This window comes from Crocuta crocuta, unplaced genomic scaffold (assembly GCF_008692635.1).
Source record: "Crocuta crocuta isolate KB4526 unplaced genomic scaffold, BGI_CrCroc_1.0 scaffold166, whole genome shotgun sequence".
NCBI classification, from domain to species: Eukaryota; Metazoa; Chordata; class Mammalia; order Carnivora; family Hyaenidae; genus Crocuta; species Crocuta crocuta.
The window spans coordinates 1977271-1988072 of NW_027531018.1; the positions used below are offsets into that span (position 1 = coordinate 1977271).

The 10802-nt window shown below is 43.3% G+C and overlaps 1 protein-coding gene across 3 annotated transcripts in view; it reads left to right on the plus strand.

The window, feature by feature from the left end:
* Positions 1-10802, plus strand: part of TRIM2 (tripartite motif containing 2) — a 163187-nt gene that overhangs the window by 128824 nt on the left and 23561 nt on the right. The window lies entirely within an intron of this gene.

Genomic DNA, 10802 nt, shown 5'->3' on the forward strand with positions numbered 1-10802 from the left:
AAGTTGTGGTCATTTTCAGTCGGGTGTAGCTGGAGAGCAGCCCCAAAGAGGGGAGGGTGGGTGGAAATCTGGAGAATGGAATGGGGTTGGAGCAGAAGCTGAGGTTTTAGGATGAGCCAATAGATTTTGAGAATGCAGATCTCAAATTCTCTTGTTTGATTTATTGCCTCTGATTTTTTTTTAACTGTTTATTTTCTCAGTAGAAACCAAACTAAATGTAAATATCAATGGACTTTGTAATTCTTAAGAACAAAAGCCTGCATTTTAGTTAATGTTTCCAAAAGTAGCTCCATCCTGTTTATCTTTCTGCTTCTTAAGTCCTGAATTGCAACACCTCTGAGAGGTGCTGCACAGTATATTAACTGACACACGTNCTTCAGATTCTGTGTCTCCCTCTCTCTCTATCCCTCCCCTGCTCACACTGCCTCTCTCTCTTAGATATAAATAAAACATTAAAAGTTAAAAAACAAAAAGAAGATTGGGGAGACCTTGGCCTCATTGAAGGAAACAGACTTTTTTTTTTTTCTTTTACCGCAGAACCTTTAGATTCCGCCAGTGTTCACTTGTAAAGTCTCCAAGACAGGTGAGGGATAACAGGCAACACTTCCACCAAGCTTTTCTGAGCAGAGAACTTTTTCCACGGAACATCTTGGGAAACTAAGGCTCCTTGGAACATTCTTGGGCAGAGCTGCTTTGTGTTAATATTTTTGGCTGAGTCTTGTAAAGACCGCGATAGGATATGTGACTTGTGCGTTCCGAGCATGGAGCCTTCCCACATTCACTAGCCATATGTGCCATGTGGGTGGGAACCTGGAGGTATACTTGCAAAGCAGAATGGATGAGTTGGGGCTGGGGCTGGGGTGGGACTGGAAGCCTCCCAGGCCCGCCACTCCTGTTCTGCCACTTCCTTGAACTTGGGGCAGGTCTCTCACCTTCTCTGGGCTCCAGTTTCCATGTCTATATAATTAAAATACACAAATATCTGCTTCTCAGAACTGTTCTGAGTTTCAGGCTTCATGCCTGGTATGTTGGAGGAGCTAAATAAACGAGATCTATTGGATTTGCACATGCAAATGAAGGTCATTAGATTTTCCCTCCCACCTTTTCTTAAGACAAAAAAAGAAACAAAACCCTCCGTGCTGCCCAGTGATCTCCTTCACTGAGAACAAAGTCAGTCACCTGTTCAGTTTTTCCTCCAACCCCCTCCTTCCCCACCCCCTGCCCCAGCCAGTGACCCCAGTCTCCTTACCCCAGCAGTATGCCAAATAGAGAAAGGCAAAGATCTGGGTCTGAACTCTGATTCTCCTCAATAGTTGGGCAGGTAGCTTACCCTTTCTGAACCCAGTGCTCAATTACTGGTAGCTATTATATATCAGTTGTTATTCATTTTAATCTCCATCATCTCTACCTGTAGTTCTCACTCGATGTACCTCTCAGGGTCTTTTTACCCCCAATCATATTCCCAGCTCCTACCCCAGGGAGAAGGGGGTATATCCTTCATGCCTCCTACCAGTTGAGAATTCACTGGTGATTCACTGGCCCTGATGGAAAGGTGTTTTAAGTCTTTAAACATCTGTAAAGAGCTTAGAACAGTGCCTGGCATACAGCACTATGCGTTTATTCATGAAGTAAGATGCTGTCTTGTTTGCTGGGGCTGCCTTAACAAAATACCATAGCCTGGGCCGCTTAAACAAAGGGAGTTCATTTGCTCACAGTTCTGGAGGCTGAAAGTCCAAGATCAAGGTGGTGCCAGAGTTGGTTTCCTGAGAGAATGCTCCATCTCCTAGATGGCCGCCTTCTTGCTGCTTTGTCCTTACATAGTTGTGCGTCTCTGCGTGCATATCCCTGGTATTCCCTTCTCTTCTTGTAAGGACACCAGTCATACTGGATTAGGGCCTCACCCTAATGGTCTCCTTTTAACTTCATCACCTTCTCTCCAAATACAGTTACATTCTGAGGTACAGGAGGTAGGGACTTCAAAATATGAATTTTGGGGGACACAGTTCAGCCCATAACAGATGTTAAGTGCCTCAGATAATGTAGGGGCATGAGAAAAGGCAGGTCTTATGGCCTATTTCTCCTTAACTTTATGCTCTTATCCAGAGTCTAGCTAAAAGGCACCCCTACTGTGCAATAATATAGCTCTGGAAGCATTTCTAGATCACCTGGTACTTGCTAGGCACTATCCCAGGTGATGGAAATATACAGATGAAGAAAATGAGATCTCCTCCCTGAAGGAGCTTTCAGTGACAGATGTGTGACCACCTAACTCTAATACCATGGGTTAGGTGATGGAAAGCTATAGAAATGAGAAAGAATTTAAAGCAGGACCTGAACAAAGAAGAGGAGTTGTCGAGGTTGATAGGTGGACGTGACATTCCAGGTAGGAGGGGCAGCGTGGGGAGGAAAGGCCAGGTGAAGAGGAGTGAACATGACATGTTTCTGAGGGACACATCCTGTGAGCAGATGCAGGGGGGCAAAGAGCAGAGAGATGGAAAGTGGTGAGGGCACTGGCTGGAGGTGAGGCTGCACAAGTCAGTGTTGAGCCCACTGCACTGGACACCTTATCCATGAATTCTTTCCCCAATTTTATCCTTCCCTCAAGTACCACCTTCTCCTTAGAGTCCACTGTGGTAATTATATTTATGAGTGGGTCTTATTTGTCAATAAGATTATAAATCGCTTGATGTCAAGGATGATGTCTTTAATCATTTATAACCCCAAAGGTACCTGGAAGACTACTTTGCATAAGTACCTTGCCCATCTGAATAGGATCCAATTGTGACCTGTGTGCATGATAACTTCCCTCTCCCCACCAGGTCCCAGTGTTAGTCCAGGGACACATAGGCAGCAACACCCTAAGCTCGAGGGCAGTCACTCTCACATGTATTCCTGTGCCCACAGCTGGGCGAGGCAATGTCAGGCGAACACTGCTGGCCTTCTAAGAGCTTGTCTTCTCAACCTCTGTACTGTTGGCTACAACCGGTAGAGTTTATATTAATGTTTAGAAGAGTTCAGCTTATCACGGGAATCTGCTCACGAAGCCAAGAGCACACTGTATACTCTCTGTGTTAGCTAATTTGACCATAAATCATGTTAAAAAAAAAGTTCAATTTTTTTTTTTTACAGTTTCACCTTTGTTTTAGAACTTTAATTTTCTCTGTGCAATTAGGCTGTTAGGTGCATGCTAATAGAACATGCACGATTTGAGCAGTCCCTTTGTGCATGTGTTGAAGGCTGCCACGTGTAATCCAGAACTCACTGAAATTTAGCTGCATGCCTGGGCCTGGAGGAGCGACCATGACTCTGCTGTTCCCTCAACTGATCTCACGCATACAGAGCTTCTCATGGCATGGATTCTATGCTTAAAGAGACATAGTTTTCTTCTTTTTTGTTAACTTTTTAGATGTATTATTTTATTTTTGAGAGAGAGAGAAAATATGAGCAGAGGAAAGGCAGAGAGAGGGAGAGACACAGAATCGGAAGCAGGCTCCAGGCTCCAAGCTGTCAGCACAGAGCCAGACAGACACGGGGCTCGAACTCACGGACCGTGAGTTCATGACCTGAGCTGAAGTCAGACACTACACTGACAGAGCCACCCAGGCGCCACAGGATACATAGTTCTCATAATAACATGTATTAGTGTTTATTCATCGACCATAAATAATGTGTTGATTTTGTGTATTCGTGAAAGCGAATCATCATTTTCTGGGTGGCACAAGAGATTTCCAGGGGTAAATTTGACTTACATTTTCACCTTCCTCACTAATTATCCAACCCCCGAGTTATCTGGAATTCTGCTGTCTGAGCACTTGCTATGTGCCCGACACTTCGCCAGATTGTGGTATAAAGAGGGATGAGATTCTGACTCTGACCTAGAGGAGGCCACAACCTGGACGAGAAAGATATGTAAAAAGTACCTTCAGTTTGAATCAAGATCCCGAAATTGGGGTGGTGGGGAGGAGGCTGGCAGGTGGTGCGAGTTGCAGATGGGTCCCAGAGATGACATCTAAACCTAAGCTGGCTTTGAAAGACAGAGTGTCAGATGGAAGAAAAACAAGGGTGTTTTGGATGAAGCGAGAGCAGGTGCAAAGACATGAAGGTGCGAAACTGAATAGTTCAAGGAGCCATAAATGATTCTATCTTCCTGGAGCCTCAAAGGAAGTAGAGGCAGAGAAAAGGTTACGTTTCCTTGATAAGGGGCTTGGGCTTTGTTCTCTATCCCTGTTTCTCAGTCTCTGGAGGAGAGCCAGGGGTCTGCATTGTGTGAGCCGCGGTGATGCTTCTGCACACTGAGTTTGAGACCCATAGCTGTGTGGGTGATGGGGGGCACTGCACTGTGTAAAGCAGTGTAGCGACTTACTAAAGCTGTTTATTTCCATAGAGCCTGGTGGCTTTCTAGAGGTCTACTCAGAATCCTCTCCCAGGAAGCAGGGCTCTGCCCCCTACCTGCAGTAGTCCACAGAGCCATTACAAGTGGCCGGATTAAGAGTGTTGTGACGGAGGGGCGCCTGGGTGGCTTAGTCGGTTAAGCGTCCGACTTTCGCTTAGGTCATGATCTCGCGGTTCATGGGTTCGAGCCCCGCGTTGGGCTCTGTGCTGCCAGCTCAGAGCCTGGAGCCTGTTTCAGAGTCTGTGACTCCCTCTCTCTCTGACCCTCCCCTGCTCACGCTGTCTCTCTCTCTCTCCTAGAAATAAATAAAAAACATTAAAAAAAAAAAAGAGTGTTGTGATGGAGTGGAGAGGAAATGGCAGATTTCGGAATGCTCAGAAGGGAGAGGGCAGGGCTCGGTGACCAAATCGAACTTCTCGATGTCTGGCTTGAGTACTGTAGGGATGTGAGGCAGTAGAGTGAATGAACAGTGGTTGAGGCTGTGCATTCTGGAGCTAGTCAGCCCTGGGTCCCGGCCTCCGCATGACCGCTTTCTATCTGTACAGTCCTGGAGAAGTTATTCACCCTCTCAGTGCCTCAGTTTCCTCCATAAAATAGGTATGATAAGAATAACCTACCTCATAGGGGGTTGTGAAGATTAAGTGAATGAATATACTGAAGAGTTTAGAGTAGTGCCTGACACCGAATGATTGATGTTCAATGCACTTTAGAGAGGCAAAGTAGGTAATACTAGTTAGCATATTATTCATACTTGTAGTGTAGAAGTAATTGTTAACTTATGTAGTGAAGGACATAGTAAAGAACTGAAAAGCCTGACTGCCTAATTTAAATCCCATTCTTCTATTTATTAGCCGTATGATTTAGGGGATATTAATTAACCTTCTGTGCCTCTGTTTCTATATCTGTAAAATGGGGATGGTATTAACACATACTTCACATGATGAGGATCAAAATAATATATGCCAAACGTATTCAGACAGTACAGGCACATAATAAGGAGGCAATTAATGTCAGCTGTTGTTACTGTTATCCTTATCAATCAGGGTAAGGACAGTCCAGGGAGGGGAGGTATATTTCAGTTTTGATCAACCAGGTTGAAGTGTCCCATAGGCAGTTTGGAGTGTAGGTTTGGAGCTTAGCAAAGAAGTCGGTGCTGAAGGTCAATTTTGGAGGGAAAAGTAGAGAGAAGTTACTTTAAAAAAATTTTTTTTTAATGTTTTACTTATTTTTGAGAGAGAGAGAGAGAGAGACAGCGTGAGTAGGGGAGGGCCAGAGAGAGAGAGAGAGAGACACCAAATCTGAAGCAGGCTCCAGGATCTGGGCTAGCTGTCAGCATAGAGCCCGACACGGGGCTTGAACCCACGAACCGTGAGATCATGACCTGAAGTTGGATGCTAAACCGACTGAGCCATCCAGGCACTCTGAGAGGAGTTACTTTAAATTTTTTTTTAAATGTTTTTATTTATTTCTAGGAGAGAGAGACAGTGTGAGCAGGGGAGGGTCAGAGAGAGAGGGAGACGCAGACTCTGAAATAAGCTCCAGGCTCTGAGCTGGCAGTCAGCACAGAGCCCGACGTGGGGCCCGAACCCACGAACCACGAGATCATGACCTAAGCGAAAGTCAGGCACTTAACCGACTAAGCCACCCAGGCGCCCCTGAGAGGAGTTACTTTAAATCAGGGGCTTCAGCGTGGCTCAGGGAGGAAGGGATGGGGAACGGACGCAGGAAGAAGGACTAAGCATTCTCTCGAGCCAGGCACTGTGCAGTCTGTTTCCATAGGTCATCTTACTTAAAATCCATAGTTGGGATAATACACTTTCAGTTGCTGATGCCCCCACAGTGTCATATCCCTACCACAACATGCTATGTGGTGCATGCCGGCATGCCCACTGCCTCCCAGTCACAGTGTTCAGTGATGACATGTTTGTGGCTGGAAATCAGCAGGGATGGGAGCATTTACACTACACAAGTGGGCAGAGCCTACACATCAGAGCTCCTCCCACAGCCCCTGCACTTCACAAGCCAGTTATCAGGACAGCATGTAATCATCCCTACCACTGAAGGGATGGGGACTCAGAGCACTGGGGTAGGACCAAGCCGTCTGTGTCTTTGATGCCTGTACTTTTTTAATTGCACAACGACTTCTCTTCATCCAAAATGTCCTTTAACTACTGTGGTTTTCCAAAGTTGAGATATTTGATACCTCCCACGCCTGAAAACTTAATTATATGCCCAGTGTGAATGAGTTATTGCGTTAATTCTGATATTGTACTTGAAAACAATCTTGAATGAGTTTAGGGAGGTAGCTTAGAGCATCTGTTGATGAAACATGGGGGTTATTTTTCCCTGCACTGTCAAGAGTTTGCTGACTGTCATTAGCTAGTTTTGTCAGCTACTAAAGAAAGTCTTTGAACAAAGGGAAACCCAGAAGATGTGGGAGGGAATGAAAGCATTGCAGTTGAATCGTTTCAAATGATGTAATTCATACACCATTCCTTAATGTGTCGGTGAGAAGTATTGAATGAAATACTCATTTGTACTCTAGAATAACGTGCTTTCTTATAATGTAAAATGGATGTGTAAAGTCACTTAGCGTAAGTTCAGAGGCTTTATAGAAAGCTTTGATATTTTATGCCTCTTCTCCCTTGCCTCACCTCTGCAAACCACCCCCTTTCCACCCTAAAATCTCTGAGGAGAGAGATCATGCTAATTTGGCAGCTGAAGTCATTATAGGGATCCTGGCACACCCCTTTGAGAATCTCCTGCTTGAGAACTCTTCTTGCATTCCAACTGGGAAAAGATGTTGTTAATATTTCCTGAGCACTAGACACTGTGCTATGTTATGGAGTAAGACAGCAAACAGGACAGATGTCACCCTTGCTCTCTGGGAACTCGACAGTTTAGTGAGAGACAGTTAAACAGTTAAAATGCCATGTGATAAGGGACAGAGTTCCTAAGAGTTTTATGGAGAAAGCGTGATCCATATAAGCCCAAAGGTAATTATCTTCACCTCAGAAACCTGGTATTCTAAACTCCAATTAGAAAGAAGCAGAAGCACCTGTCTGGCTCAGTCAGTAAAGCATAAGACTCTTGATCTTGGTGTTGTGAGTTCGAGCCCCACATTGGGTGTTAGAGATTATTTAAAATTAAAAAAAAAGAAGCAATGTGCATATTAGAAAAAGTATTATGTAAAAGAGCAGGAGAATTGAGTTTTATTCTTTTTTTTTAATGTTTTATTTATTTCTAGGAGAGAGAGAGAGAAACAGCGCGAGCAGGGGAGGGCCAGAGAGAGGGAGTCACAGACTGAAACAGGCTCCAGGCTCTGAGCTGGCAGTCAGCACAGAGCCCGACACGGGGCTCGAACCCACGAACCGCGAAATCATGACCTAAGCGAAAGTCGGACGCTTAACTGACTAAGCCACCCAGGCGCCCCGAATTGGGTTTTATTCTTTTCTCTGTTTACTTCTGTGTCTAACTTCATTTTCTCATCTATAAAATGGAACAATAATATTTATGCTGCTAATTCATGGGGTTGTTACAGGGAGTATGTGAGAGAACATATTATGAAAGTGCTATAAATATTATTGTACCTTTCATTTTTCCATGATGTAATGTGGGGTGTAATTTACTCAAGTCCTTAATAATGTACCCGAGCACTCACTCATTCAGCAAACATTTGTTAAGCACCTACTTATTTGAAGGTTCTGTTTTAGACCCCGTATTTTGCTCAGTTTCATCCTCTTCCATTATCCCATTCAAAGTTTCTAGGTTTACTTGGCATGAATTTTCATATTAAGTTGGAATGGGGGTGGGAGGAAGTGAAGTTATCTATCCCTTATTGCAGTCTAGGAGCTTACCTTCTGTAATCTTTCTGGAGGCATGAGGGAAGTGGCCCTAGGGGGAGCACAGATGAGAAGCTGTTGGCTAAAAAATTCATTTCATGCTTCATTGGCCAGCTTAACATCTGGGAAAAACCAGTTTAATTATCTTATGGAATTGTTGCCAAATTATTTATAATTACTTTTAAAACTGGTGTTACTCATTTTACTAGCCAAAATGTAACCACCACATGAAATCTTGTACATCAAAGTAGCCAGGAAAAGATTTTGTAAGTACTGTGTATGTTTGTGTTACATTTATATTCATTATGAAAGAACTAGTTTTCGTCATATGGTAGAATACTTTGGAGTGGAGTGCTTTTCTATAGTCTAAATAGAATATACTAAAAACCTTAAAGAGTAAAAACATGGTCCCAAATTGTTTCTGACTTCTGGGATTTCTGGGTTTTTTTTTTTATTTTATTTTGGTCCCCAGACACTTTATAAACACCTGGATTGTGTGCATTTCAGCATAATGATAATATACTATAGTTACACATTATTACTCATCATCAAAATGTTTGTAGTTTATCTGCTAGGAAAGATAGTGTTAGCTGTCCCTCAGGAATATGCTGGTGATTTTCTTTGACCTTCAGGAGTAACACCGTAATCCTGCTGTGCTTAAGGCTCAAATAGAATTTAAAAAAAGAAATGATGATCAGTAATTTGTGACAAGATCAGATGCTTATAAGAATCAGAGGGTATTACCAGTCAGGCCAGCCCCAGCTATTTGGATACCAATCCTTGTGGCTTAAAGAAAAAGATTTTTTGTTAATTTTTAAATGTTTTTATTTATTTTTGAGAGGGAGAGAGACCAAGTGGGGGAGGGGGAGGGACAAAGAGAGAGAGACACAGAATCCAAAGCAGGCTCCAGGCTCCGAGCTGTCAGCACAGAGCCAGACGCGGGGCTCGAGGTTGTGAGCCACAAGATCGCTACCTGAGTCAAAGTTGGACGCTTAACTGACTGAGCCACCCAGGCACACCCCACTAAAGAAAAAGATTTTTAAAAACAAAAGTTATAAAATTAAAATGGGAGTGCTTGCTCTGTCTAGCTCTTTCAAAAATATATAAGCAAACTGGGACTAACAGATGTTCTTCTAACCGTGTGATCTTATTTATATGCGGGGCAACAGACTCAAGCTCTAGTTAACTTGAGACGGAGAATAAGAGCTGGGCCAACACATGGAGCTTAGTAGAGGCTGCCGAACCTCTTTTCAACAGTGTGGTCTTTTGTCACAAGGTTCCATTGCTCTTAAGACCCAGTAATGGTAGGCACTGAGCATCTCAGTTCATTTCAAACTCAGCATAGAGTCTTCCGTCTCCTTGTTCCGAATGGTATTGATACGGGGTCCAACAAAGTGTCTTCTCAAGTTTTACCTGCACTCCGAAATGTGTCTTTATTTCTGCAGAGAAAAGTGTCAGTAATTTTTGCACATGTATTTTCCCTCCTTCAACATCACCTCTTATAGTTTCAGAAGGAAAATTAACTCTTTTTGACTAAGGCACCCCTTAACTTCTATTCAAGTACTATTCTCTCCGTAATGTTACCCTTCCTTTCAACCACTAACCTGCCACCTGCAGCGCCTTTGCTGAGTAGAATTGGCTTTGTCTTTAGCAGGATAGACAAATGGTTAGATAAAAGGGGAGAGCAGGCAGATTTTTGTACCTCTGCGGACCAGAAGCATAGCACCAGTGTCCATCTACCCTGTTTAGGTGTTTTATATTCCCCTCCCTATTTTCAGTATTCCTTTCCCTTACCTGTGTGCCCTCTAAGCCATGGTTAAATTTCCAGTTTCATATAAACAAGGACCTAGAATAGCCCAGGGTTTCTTTACAGAGCCATTTCTTTTGTTCGTGTTCCAATCTCAGTTGGAGGACTCTTGCTTTGTTAACTGTGTTTCTTTACTTGGTCCTTAGTTCTGTATCTTGCTGATAACTTCCATGTTTTTATCAGATGTTTTTGACAAACTAAGTTTTGTCTGGCTTTGCTCCCACTACCTTTAAAAAGTATTTATAGGGGCTCCTGGGTGGCTCAGTCGGTTAAGCATCTGACTTCAGCTCAGGTCATGATCTCACAGTTCGTGGGTTCCAGCCCCATGTTGGGCTCTGTGCTGACAGCTCAGAGCCTGAAGCCTGCTTCAGATTCTGTGTCTCCCTCTCTCTGCACCTCCCCCGCTCTCTTTCTCTGTCTCAAAAATAAACATTAAAATTAAAAAATATATATTTATAAAGTGAGCATTTTAGAAGAAGTATTTTTTTCCCTGGTCCTTCAGTTTTGCTGTACCTCTTAACCAGCCACCATTCAGACATCAGAAGGAAGGCTAAAAGCTAATACCATGTTGGCACATACCTCCCTCAAGGGCTAAACAACCCTTCCCCTTCCACCAGCAGATACCAACACATCATTTTAAAAGAGTGTTAGCTGATATCATATACATGCATATCTTAGGGAATCTATGCAGATCAAGTTTAAAACATCATCTCTTCTGATACACTGGAAATAAAATATATTTTTTTATTTTATTAAAAAA